This window comes from Crotalus tigris, unplaced genomic scaffold (genome assembly GCF_016545835.1).
Source record: "Crotalus tigris isolate CLP2741 ecotype Arizona unplaced genomic scaffold, ASM1654583v1 scf7180000019244.426175, whole genome shotgun sequence".
NCBI classification, from domain to species: Eukaryota; Metazoa; Chordata; class Lepidosauria; order Squamata; family Viperidae; genus Crotalus; species Crotalus tigris.
In genome coordinates, this window is record NW_024097452.1 from 145,267 (window position 1) to 157,399 (window position 12,133).

At 37.6% G+C, this 12,133-nt stretch overlaps 1 long non-coding RNA gene across 1 annotated transcript; it reads right to left on the reverse strand.

Moving 5' to 3' along the window:
- Nucleotides 1–506: 506 nt before the first annotated feature.
- LOC120316086 lies at nucleotides 507–841 on the reverse strand. Its single transcript, XR_005558865.1, has 2 exons — nucleotides 782–841; nucleotides 507–683 (listed from the first exon to the last, which is right to left on the reverse strand). It is a non-coding gene; the product is annotated as an uncharacterized LOC120316086 (long non-coding RNA).
- Between the last annotated feature and the right edge of the window lie 11,292 nt (nucleotides 842–12,133).

Genomic DNA, 12,133 nt, shown 5'->3' on the forward strand with positions numbered 1-12,133 from the left:
CATTCAGAAAGTATTCAGACCCCCTTCTCTTTTGTTAATTTTGTTATTCTGCAGCCTGCTTCTACAATTGTTGAACTTCATTTTTTTCTTATTAATCTATACTCAGTTTTCCAAACTGACAAAGTGAAAACGGAATTTTAGAAATATCTGTAAATTTATAAACAAGAATAAGATGATTTCATAACAAGAATAATAAGATATATACTGACTGCTTTAGCAATGCACACTTACCTTTGAGGTCCATGATAACCTGCTTCAATTTGGGATTCATCTTAATAGACAAATTCAAAAATGACACCACTGAACCTCCAGCCTCCCCCCTGCTGTTTGAGTATAGGAATTTTAGGAGGGAGGTTGCAAATCACACATCCTAAATATGATTCTTAAATTAGCAATCTCTGGGAGATCACATGTCCCCTATTAATGAGAAGAAGAAATCCATATTGCTTCTTCAGTATAGATCCATATATGTTACCAAAAAGAAAAAAAATATTGTTTTCAACTGCTGTGGGAAAATGTTTTATTTATCTTTTCTGAATGAAGTAAACATTTGCATTAGACTGGAAAGTTGAAGAAACATTCTGGAAAAAGACATTGGCAAACCTCTTCCACAATGCTGCCAAGAAAACTGTGTGGATGTAATCATCTGGAATCGAGCTTGACTCAGGATGTCTTTACTATTCCTGCCAAAGAAGCAAAATGGAATTAGATGTTGGATATGGCGGATTTATTATGTTTCATGTTGGATCCACTTCAGCGTAAAACTCTTGTTATATTTTACCTGGGGAGGGGGAATCCAAAGGTGCTTTTTCAAGAGGCAACTGGACTTTCTTGTTTTTTCAAACTGAAGAAGCTTCTTGGATTGGAAGCAAAACATTTTCTTTTTTTTTCTGTAAAAAAATTTTTATTTTCAATTTTACAATACATTACAATCATAAAAATACTTCAGATAAAAAATAAAACAAATTGATACACACAACTTTCGGTATTGCTCACCCATTTCCCCCCAAACCGCATCCACCCTCTAACCAACTTGCCTCTTTCCCTCTTCTTCCTCTTCCTCACTCTCCCCCTCTCCTCCTTCTCCTCAACCTTTCTACTTGCTTCTCCCCTTCTTCTATCTTCTCACTTCGGATGCAGTCCAGGGGAAATGCCCAAGCAATTCCTCTCTCCAAATTAAAACATCAATATTATATACAATAAAACTATTTCTACTTATCTGAACTACTTAAACTTCAACCCATCCTCCCCCACCCCCCTCCCCCACCCCCCTCGACTTCCCAAAGCCAAGTACAGGGTTATACAAACATATTAAACATAATCTATTTAAGTTTACTAATTATACAATAACCAAAATTATACTAACCCTTAACTCTCTTCAAACTTTAACATCATAAGTTTATAAACAAATTCATTACTCATAAAATAAGTGAAACTTTGTAGTTCCATACTTCTTCTGAACATATTCTATCCATCTTCTCCATACATTAAAATATCTCTCTTGTGAATGGTCCTTTAAATAAGCAGAAATTTTGGCCATTTCTGCTAAATTAGAAACCTTAAATACCCATTCTTCTAAAGAAGGCAGAGTATCCTTCTTCCAATATTGACCCACCAATAATCTTGCTGCTGTTATTAAATTCAACATTAAAATAGTTTCTTTAGCATCAAAATCCACAAAAATACCCAAAAGAAACAACTGGGGAGTAAACTTAATCTTCCTTTTAAAAACCTTTTGAATGTTCCACCAAATCATAATCCAGAAGACTTTAATATTTTTACAAGTCCACCAAACATGAAAATAGGTTGCATCCAAGCAACCGCATCTCCAACATTTAGGTTGCAGGTTCGGGTACATACAAGACAACTTTTTAAGATCCAGATGCCATCTATAAAACATTTTATAAAAATTTTCCCTCAAATTTTGAGCCTGCGTAAATTTAACATTTCTAATCCAAATTACCTCCCATAGGTCCAATGAAATCGGTTCCTGAATATTCTGGGCCCATTTAATCATACAATCTTTTACTAATTCTGTTTCCGAATCCAATTTTATTAACTCATTGTAAATTCTTTTAATATGGGCATGTTTCTGATCCTTAATCTGAATTACCAAATTTTCATCTACTAAAGTAATTCCCGCTTTCTTATCTAAAGTCCACCTCTGCACTATTTGCAAATATTGAAACCACGATTGTAAAATATTTTCTTGCCTTAACACATCTGAAGACTTTAGTTGCCAATCAGTACCCAACCAAATAAGTAACTCTTTGTACAAAATATTATCAAAATTCACCCCCTTGGAGACCCCCTGAATTGCTTGTCCAGGAATCCCCCAAATAGGTATTTTATAATTTAGCTTATAATAATATTTCTTCCAAACTCGAAGTAAAGCATTTCTTAAAATGTGTGACTTAAAGACCCAATCTACTTTCTTATCAAAAATTAAGTATGCATGCCAACCATATAATAAATCCCACCCTTCAAGAACAAGAATATTTTTATTTGTTAGATTAAACCAATCACTTACTAAAGTTAAAGCGGCCGCATCATAATATAGTTTCAGATTAAGTGCTTTAAGTCCACCTCTTTCTCGAGCATCTTGTAAAATCTTAAACTTTACCCTTGATTTCTTCCCACCCCAAATAAATGTACTGATACCCTTCTGCCACTCATCCAAATTAGCATCCTTCTTTAAAATAGGTATCATCTGAAACAAAAAAAGAAACTTTGGTAGAACATTCATCTTTACTACTGAAATTCTCCCCTGTAACGATAATTGCAGTTTTTGCCAATCTTTTAAATCTTTTTGAACTTTAACCCATAAGCATTCATAATTATTCTTATACAATTTTCCATTAGATGTTGTAATATATACTCCTAAATACTTAACCTTATTAACTACTTCATAACCTGTTGCTTCAGCTATAAAATCTTTTCCCTTCATAGACATATTTTTCAATAATATTTTAGTTTTATTCTTATTCACCTTAAAACCAGAGACCTGTCCATACTGTGCTAAAATTTCAACCAAATCTTTGACCGAATCTGTTGGATGGGATAACGTCACAACCAAATTATCAGCAAAAGCTCTCAGCCTGTAATCAATCTTACTTATTTTTATTCCTTTTAATCTAGATGAATCTCGAATTTTAGTAAGTAAAATCTCCATTGTTAATACAAATAACAAGGGGGATAAAGGACAACCCTGTCTTGTACCTTTTCCTATTTTAAATACGTCTGTTAATCCCCCATTAATTATAATTTGTGCCGATTGTTGCTGATATATGGCCTTGAGAGCACACAAAAATTTATCTCCAAAATTCATTTCCTCTACAACTTTCAATAAAAATTTCCAATCTAATTGATCAAAAGCTTTCTCAGCATCTATAAATATTAAAGCAGCAGGGATTTGGTTGTTCTTATCCAAATACTCTATTAAATTAACAATTTGTCTTACATTATTTTTCATATATCTTCCCATTATAAATCCAGATTAGTCAGTATGAATCAATTGTTTCAAAACCTGCATTAATCTATTTGCCAATATCTTTGCAAAAATCTTGTAATCTGTATTTAAAAGAGATATAGGCCTGTAATTTCTAGGTTGGGACAGATCCTGGTCTTCCTTTGGAATCAATGATATGAAGGCCGTTCTCCAAGATGGAGGTAACTCTGCTCCGGACAAGATATCATTAAAAAGTTCCTTTAATGGTTCTATCATTTCTTCAGATAGCATCTTATAATAAATTGCTGTTAGCCCATCAGTACCTGGAGTCTTACCAAGCTTCAATTGTTTAATTGCAAAAATAATCTCTTCAGAGGTAATTAAACCATTAATCCCATCACATTGGTCACTCGTAAGTCTAGGAAAATGTGCTTCCTGTAGATATTTTTCTATATCTGAAGTTTGTATAATTTCACTAGCATATAACTTTGAATAAAAATCTAAAAAAGACTTTTTAATCAAATTTTGTTGATAAGACTTCTTTACCTTTATAAATTATTTTATCTATAATCTTTGATTTCTGTTTCTTACGTAATTGATAAGCCAACCATCTACCAGGTTTATTTGCATTACAAAATGTATTATGTTTCACATACCTCAAATTAGTTGCCATCTGATCCGCTAATAACATATTAAATTGCTCCTTCAGCAGAGTAATAGAAACCTTTAAATTATTATCCATTGGGTTTGATATTAAAATCTTTTCCTTACATTTAATCTCATCTTCAAGATCTTTACATTTCTGAATCTGTTTACGTCTATGAGCATTGTTCATAGAAATCAAAATCCCCCTGATATATGCTTTACTAGAATCCCATACCATTGGCATCGAGGTACCCTTATTCATATTCCAAGCAAAACATTCCTTTAAATAACCTCTACATCTCTGTATATTCTCTTCATATCTAAATAAATTCTCGTTCAACCTCCAAGACCTTCTAGTCCTTTGTTCCAACGAAATTTCCAACCATACAGGACTGTGATCTGAAATTATTCTAGGAAATATCTTAATATTCTTCACCCTAGAAAGGAAATCATTAGTAACCAAAAAAAATCAATTCTAGAATAAGATTGGTGCCTATCTGAAAAAAAGGTAAAATCTTTTTCCTCAATGTTCCGTTCTCTCCAAATGTCTCTAAGTTCCAAATCGTCCTTTAGATAAAAAAACAAACAAACTTTAGGAAGTCTTGCATGATTAAAAACTTTAGAAGAACCCTTCTTATATTTACTTGAGTCTAAAACACCATTCCAATCTCCCATCATAATAACTGACTTGTAATCCAAAGAAGTTAATTTCTGGTGAATCATCTTATAAAAATATTTTTGTTGTTGATTGGGAGCATATAACCCGACAAGAAGAGTTCTCTTATCATTTATTAATAACATATCTTCCTTCAGTGAAAGCTCCTTTCTCACATAGATGACTACACCTCCTTTTTTCTGCAAAGCAGGAGCTATGAAATGTATCCCCAGCCCGGAATTAGACAAAATATTTTTGATCTTTAGAAATAATATGAGTCTCTTGTAAACAAATAATATCATTTCTGTGTTGTTTCAAATAATGAAAGATTTTCTTTCTCTTCTGTGGTGAATTACGCCCATTAACATTCCAGGTTAGAAGATTTGCCATTCTTGGCAGGTTGAAGGCTTTGGAACAAAACCTCTAAATTTGCAGTCGATGACCTCTTTGGCCTTGCTCCTCCCACTGGCTCCGAAGTAAACTATGATGAGACTCCATCATCTACCTTTTGTTGTTGTTGCTGTTGTTTTGTTGTTGTTGTCTTTCTCTACGTTTATGAGCAGCACATGTAATTCTCTATTCCCTTGGGTCTTCCGTTATTTACAAATTCTGTTGCATAGATTCCACCAGTAATTCTTCTCCCAAAAATGGCACTACAGCCAACTGTGCTTCTGCCTTGCTCTCATCTTTTTTTGATCTTGGAGATGGTGGTGGACTTCCTTTTAAAGAAGCAAAACATTTTCAAAGAAAAACAAGAAAGTCCAGTTGCCTCTTGAAAAAGCACCTTTGGGACAACCATGACCTGGATGACTGAGAATCTCCATAGACTTGGGGGGGAGCAAACTTTCTCAGCATGTAAATTAATAAATAGCGAACATATAGGACTGTACAGATGTGATAAAGGGCAAGCCAATACTTTGGTGGGCTGAAAATCGTATTACAGCCTACTAAACTCAAACTATTTTTTAAGACTAAGAAGGTAAGAAACAAAGATTACAGCTTGATTCTTATCTTAGTTAGAACAGCATACATTTGTGGCATAAACAGTTGATTTCTCTGGATTTTTTGTGCAAGGAAGGAATGTAAATCCTTAATCATATGTGATGGCCTAGCAAAAAGAAACCAAGATTCTTACAGATTCCCAGCACATAAAAGGTAAAAGTTTTCCCGTTTGGTCATATCCAACTCTAGGGGGCACTGAGGGAGCCAATGTTGTCAGAAGACATTTTCTGAAATTATGTGACCGGCATGTTTATATGCTCAAGGACATGGAGCACTGTTATCTTCCCACCAAAGTGGTACCTATTTATCTATTCGCATTTGCACACTTTTGAACTGCTAGGTAGACAATGCTGGGGCAAAGATGGGAGCTTACACCATCATGAGGTACTCAGGTCTTAAACTGGGGCTTTCAGCTTTCCAGCTGACAAGCTCAGAGTCTTTAACCACTGAGCCACTGCGCCCCCTCCCAGCACACAGATGTCCAAATAATTTCTCATTCTGCTCCTTATGGATCAAGCATTTATTTATATGGAGGATTCAGACTGAAACATTCCCCATGTAATTTGTATCTTACAGTGGGAAAAGAATTTAAAATACTGGTTCTCAGAATTCTAGAACACCTTTATCCTACCATGATCTCCCCATGTTCACCTGAAGTTGGTTATTGGGATACTGCAATTTAGGGATGGAAAAAGTCATTAGGCTTATTATAAATAGCATGTCATCATTCCTCAAGGTTAAATTTAGCATTCAGAAATGTTCTGTCTCATCATTTCTAAAAATGGGTTTTGATAAAACATACATAGGATTCAAATTAATTTCTGTAATCATATAATCAGATTTTTAAAATAAATATATTCTACATTCTGGGAAGATTAATAGTAGAATCTAAGCTTTACTAACCATAAACCTCAGAATTCATTTAATATCTATGGAGATTCTCAGTCATCCAAGTCATGGTTGTCCCAAAGGTGCTTTTTCAAAAAGCAAATGGACTGTCTTTGTTTTTCCTAAAAGATGTTTCACTTCTCATACCAATAGGGCACACTGAACCGCAGGTCAAAGTTCATTGTACAGGAACAGGAACAACCTCAAACAGGAATAACTCCAAACACAGAACCCCAAGAAGGTATAAAAACCCACCATTCCCAGCTCCATTTTGTCAGCTTTCACAGAACTGCATGTGTTGCTGTTCTGTTCTTCAATAAACTGAACCTTCTTTCCTAAGCAGCTTCCATTTTGTTTATTCCCAGCTTGGACTGGACCTGAAGATTTTTCTTTCAACCCAATTTAATTTACAAATTGAGAACATTTAGGTGATTTTATTCAAGACAGCCTAAAGCATAATTCCACAAGTGCATGTTTTCAGATTATGATGTGAGCTTAACTTTATCCCTACATCATCCTAGTTTTAGAGTTAAGAAAGGATTTTAGAGATTAGTAGTAGAGATTAGTTGCTGGCAACTGGCCCTTCTTTCTCTAGTTGGAAAACCTTTGATTTCTTTTTCTTCCAATTCTCTTCAACTTCACAAAGAATCTTCTGCATGGGGTAAAGAAGTCCCTATAGCAGTTCCTCCTCTTCACATCTTCAGAACACTTCTCAGGATTGTACCCAACAACTCATTTCAGCAAACCTCTCCAGAACTCTCTTAGACCAACAATCTTTCAGCATGAAACATAGCCCATCCAACTTGAATTTACCAGCACATTTTGTTCTTTATTAAAGCTACATTTTTTCAAAAGCCAGAGCTGTCAACTCCATTTTAGCTCCAAGGCATTATCTCCATACTAGTTCTTTTCCTTTCTTCTTCCCAAAAAGAAGAAAAGAAAGGTGGCCTTTAAAAAAGGCTTCTCTATTCAACTCACAAAGCTTTTGTTGATGTTTGCATTAAATATAGATATCAAAATAAACTGACAAAAAGTTACGGTAATTGTAGGCATATCACAAGGTAAGTTTCCCAGTGTTAGAAGGTAACACGTGCATTTTGGAGCTACTAAAGCCGTTGCTGGAAGTAAGTCACTCCTAAAATGTCTTCCAAATAAGACGCAAATCCCACAAACATTTGTCATCATGACTACTGATGATGTTAGCTGGGAAACAACTGGAGCCAAATTGCAGCAGGTTGTAAATGACAACGAAGTAGGATAGGCTACTCTAAAGCAATATTTTTGAATCAGTAGACACAAATGAAAATCTGTCATGAGTGACCTCACAAATTGGCTGCCCATAATTGGACATGACCAACACCCTACACCAGCAATTATAAGTTCAGGAAGTCAGTATATATGGCAGCTATAAAACTCCCCAGATCGGCACACCAATGTGAGAGCACATACACATAAAATAAGCAAGCTTATTTCAGCAGCTGAAGTACCAGGCAGACAAATTGAAGATGCAGGCAATAAAGATCAGCTAGGAAAAGAGAAATGGCACAGGAAATCAGGTTCAAGATGAGAAAGATTTGTGCCAACAAAAGTGTGACTCCCAAACTCTTTTTATATACCATATTTTCCGGCGTATAAGACGACTGGGCGTATAAGATGACCCCCAAATTTTGAGAAGATTTTCATGGTTTAGCAAGTCATCTTATATGCCGGAAAATATGGGTATTTTAACTTTCTAATAAAAGTAATGTAAGTCCTAAAAACATTAGCATTTCATTATATTTCATCGCTTGTTTCTGATCTGCTTAAGTAACACTCCATAATAAGCTTGGGTAACACTCCATAATAAGCTTGGGGGTGCACTTGTGAAGCTTTGCAGTATATGAGGAATTGCCTCATCCCAATCCCCTCTCGTTCCAGTGGAAGCAGCCTAATTTGGATCCCATTGGCCAAAAATTTCTGCTGCTGGGCTCCAGGAGAAGATTTCTGCTGTGCCCCCCCAGAATATTCTACCATCAGAGGTGAGATTCTCCCCCCCCCCCAGACACACAAGAACACAATCCTGGCCTTCTGGCAGAACCAGAAGTTCCAGTTGACGGTTAAGCCAAAGGTGGGCTGGGGCCCCTGGTTCTGGATGGCCTGCAGCGGAGATGGCCCGATGGGATTGTCGGAGGCCGAGACTGCCGTTTTGCAGAGGCCACTGAACACCCCCGTGTTACCGACGCTGTTGATCTCCATGGTGAAGTTGAGGTCATTTTTCCAGGTGCCGATCAGGGAGGACTAAAGGAGAGCGGGAGGGGGGAGGAAAGCGGATCATGGCGCTAGCCAAGCCCAGCGGTCCAACAGGTAGAGACTTTGGATCCATTTTCTCTGTGAGATCTGAAAACACCCTCTACTCCCACTTGCCCGACCCCCAAGGCTGCCCACGCCGGGTGGGGCTGGCAAAGGCAGCGCATCCTAAAGTCCGTCAGTAGAGGCACCTGCCAGACCACTTTCGGGACACCCCGTGGGCGGATCGCTCTGTCATCTGCGCAGCGAGAGCACCAGCCACGGCAGCAGGTTACCAAAGAAAGAGGAGCACAGAGGAGGAAACGCTGAGCGTCCGTCGGGTCCCAGGGCTTCTGGCACTCAGCGTGATGACACTGGGTGCGGTCAACCCCGAGGAAGCGGCACCCTCTGCGCAGCCAGCCGGCTCCCACCAGCTGCTCCTGCCGCCCACCTGAGCAGAGATTGGTGGTGGGGGTTTCCCCGGGGGAGGAAAAGCCCCGCTTGCACAGCCTCCCTCCACCGCCCTAGACTGGGAGGGGAAGGATCCCCACCCGAGGGGGCGGATGCTTCTGCGAAATTGCTGCCCTTCTGCGAGCTCTGAGCAGCACTTCCACAGCAAGGGGAGCGGGGTCATTTCTTCTTGGGGAGCCCCTGCCGCTGACCCAACACGGGCATTCTTACTCGGCTGGCTCTCCACCAGTGCTCCTCTCCCAGCATTGGTCCGCCAACGCTCCAACCTCGCCCCTTCCTCCCGGCTGTTTCTCGGAGGGACACTTTTCTAGGGCTATTTGGCTGCATGGGACACTTAAACTCTCATCCGGACAGCCAATCCCCACGCCAAGGGGTGAGGAGCATGGGGCGCAGGATACAGGGGTGTTTGCTTTGATGTACCATATTTTCCGGCGTATAAGACGACTGGGCGTATAAGACGACCCCCAACTTTTGAGAAGATTTTCATAGTTTAGAAAATCATCTTATACGCCGGAAAATACAGTAGTCCTGCCTCAGGCATGTCTATTTTACTGAATCATCCCTATTCCTTTTGAGGAACTTCATTTAACATTTTTATTCTACTTGCTTGATCTTTCTGTGGGTGCAAGGGCTAAGATCGTTTCTTCCTCAGTCTCTGGAACTGCCAACTTAGCTTGTTGCTTGGTTTCTACAACAGGTAGCTAATTATCTGACTGCACCAGAACTTCAGGCTCAAGTTCCGCAGATCCTAATCTTTCTAACCCCCATCTAGAGATAACTGGCTTCCGAGCTTCTTAAGCTCTGCTCCTCCAGTTCAGAATGACTCATCTGAAAGGTATATAAAAACCAAACAAGCTGAGTGATTCCCAGCTGTACTATCTAAACATTCTAATAGCCTCTCTATCATTTGTTATAAATTTGTCTTTTTTATTGACAAGTGGCACTTTACCAAACAAAGCACTGGGTTGCAAACACACATCATTTTTACTACCTCAGAATGATTATTGGCCTATATGCCATCTAAAGAATTTTTGCAGATAAACATGCTGCTAAAATCTGGCACTTTGCATTGCTATAAGTCAACCAATATTTGATTATGTTTAAATTTAAACCATATTTTGTTTAAAAAAATGAAATCATGTGAATGTGGGAACCTGCTGAGAATCAAGGAATCAGATACCACGTTGCCAGCCTCAGCTTTAGAGTAAGCTAAAGTATTTTGCATACTTGTCCAGGATTTTATAACTCATAGGTAATCCTCTTTATGTGTGTACATAAAAAGACTTAAACATAGGTTTTATCATGACACTCCTATGATTGCTGAAAACTAATTACATGGATAAATGTAGCTATTACACTACACAAGGAACCTAAGGCATTCCAGACCCATAACAATAATATGCATAGAGAGAGAATTAAAATCGAGGAAAAATCTTCAAGATGCAGGGATAGAATTATAATGGTGGGCATACCTCCAACTACAAGCAAGATATAGGAAAGACAAAAAAGAGTGGGGTATAAAAATAAAACCAACAGAACTAGACAAAATATTATTAGGGCCCGAGGATAAAATGATTTAAAAAATATATCACTTTCTTTTAGATCAGGCAATGTATGAAGAACAGGTCAAGGAGACTATGCTAATTTGGAGTAGGGATTTTGGTTTCAGTATCGATCTGCATATTTGGCAAGAATTGTGGGAAAGAAATAGGAAACTCACTCTAGCTACCTCGTACAAGGAAAATCTCTACAAGATGTTTTATAGATGGCACTTCCCATCCGTAAGGCTAGCCAAAATGGGTCCAAATATCTCACCTTTATGCTGGAAATGTAAAACAGCAATAGGATCATATTACCATATGTGGTGGGAATGCCCCAAGGCTTGTGAGTATTGGAATAGGATACGAAGATGGCTGAAAGATATATTAATGTTGGACTTAAGAGTTAAAATGTGAACTTTTCCTGTTGGGAATAACCACGGAGAAATACAATAAGGGAAACAATCTACTTGCTGTTACATGTCTTGACTGCAGCTAGGCTTGCGTTCGTGCAAAAATGGAAGAGCAAAGAAATTCCCACAGAGGAAGAGACACTACATAAAATATTACAATGTGCGGAAATGGACAGGCTCACAATGGTATTGAAAGACAAATGTAGATCAGTTTATTTTGAAACCTGGGATAAATTTTACCATTGGAAGGATTCAAGGAGGACGGTTGGGATTATAGGCTAGTGTTAAGATAGAAATATATGTAATTTTAGAATAAGTATTGTATATAAAATTTAGATGTATATTCAGAGATGAAGAACCGATTGTAAAATGTGGAACAATTTGATAAGAATGTATATACTGGAATGTCACGTTATATCCAATGTTTTTTTTAATTGTATTATAAATAAAATTTTGAAAAAAAAACCAATAATATGCAGACTGCATTCTCAAAACTATATGGGTCAAATACCTCAAGTGAACTATCATAGCTGAAAGTTGCAGTATCCACTAGGATGCCAGGTACAGGTTTTATCTAAACAGTTCCAAAGACAACTCTTGAATGTAGCTTTTGTTTTATAGAAACTAGAACTAATTTAGTTGTAATGTCATGGTTCCGAAAGATGAATCTCTTCAAAAGAACTTCGAGGCATTGTTCTCCTTAAAGAATCTTTTATTCGAGAAACAAAGTATCGGCACTACATAGTTAAAAGCCAAAAACTGAATTCCCCTCCCCTGGCACAAAGTAGCAAAGCATAATTCCCTCCTC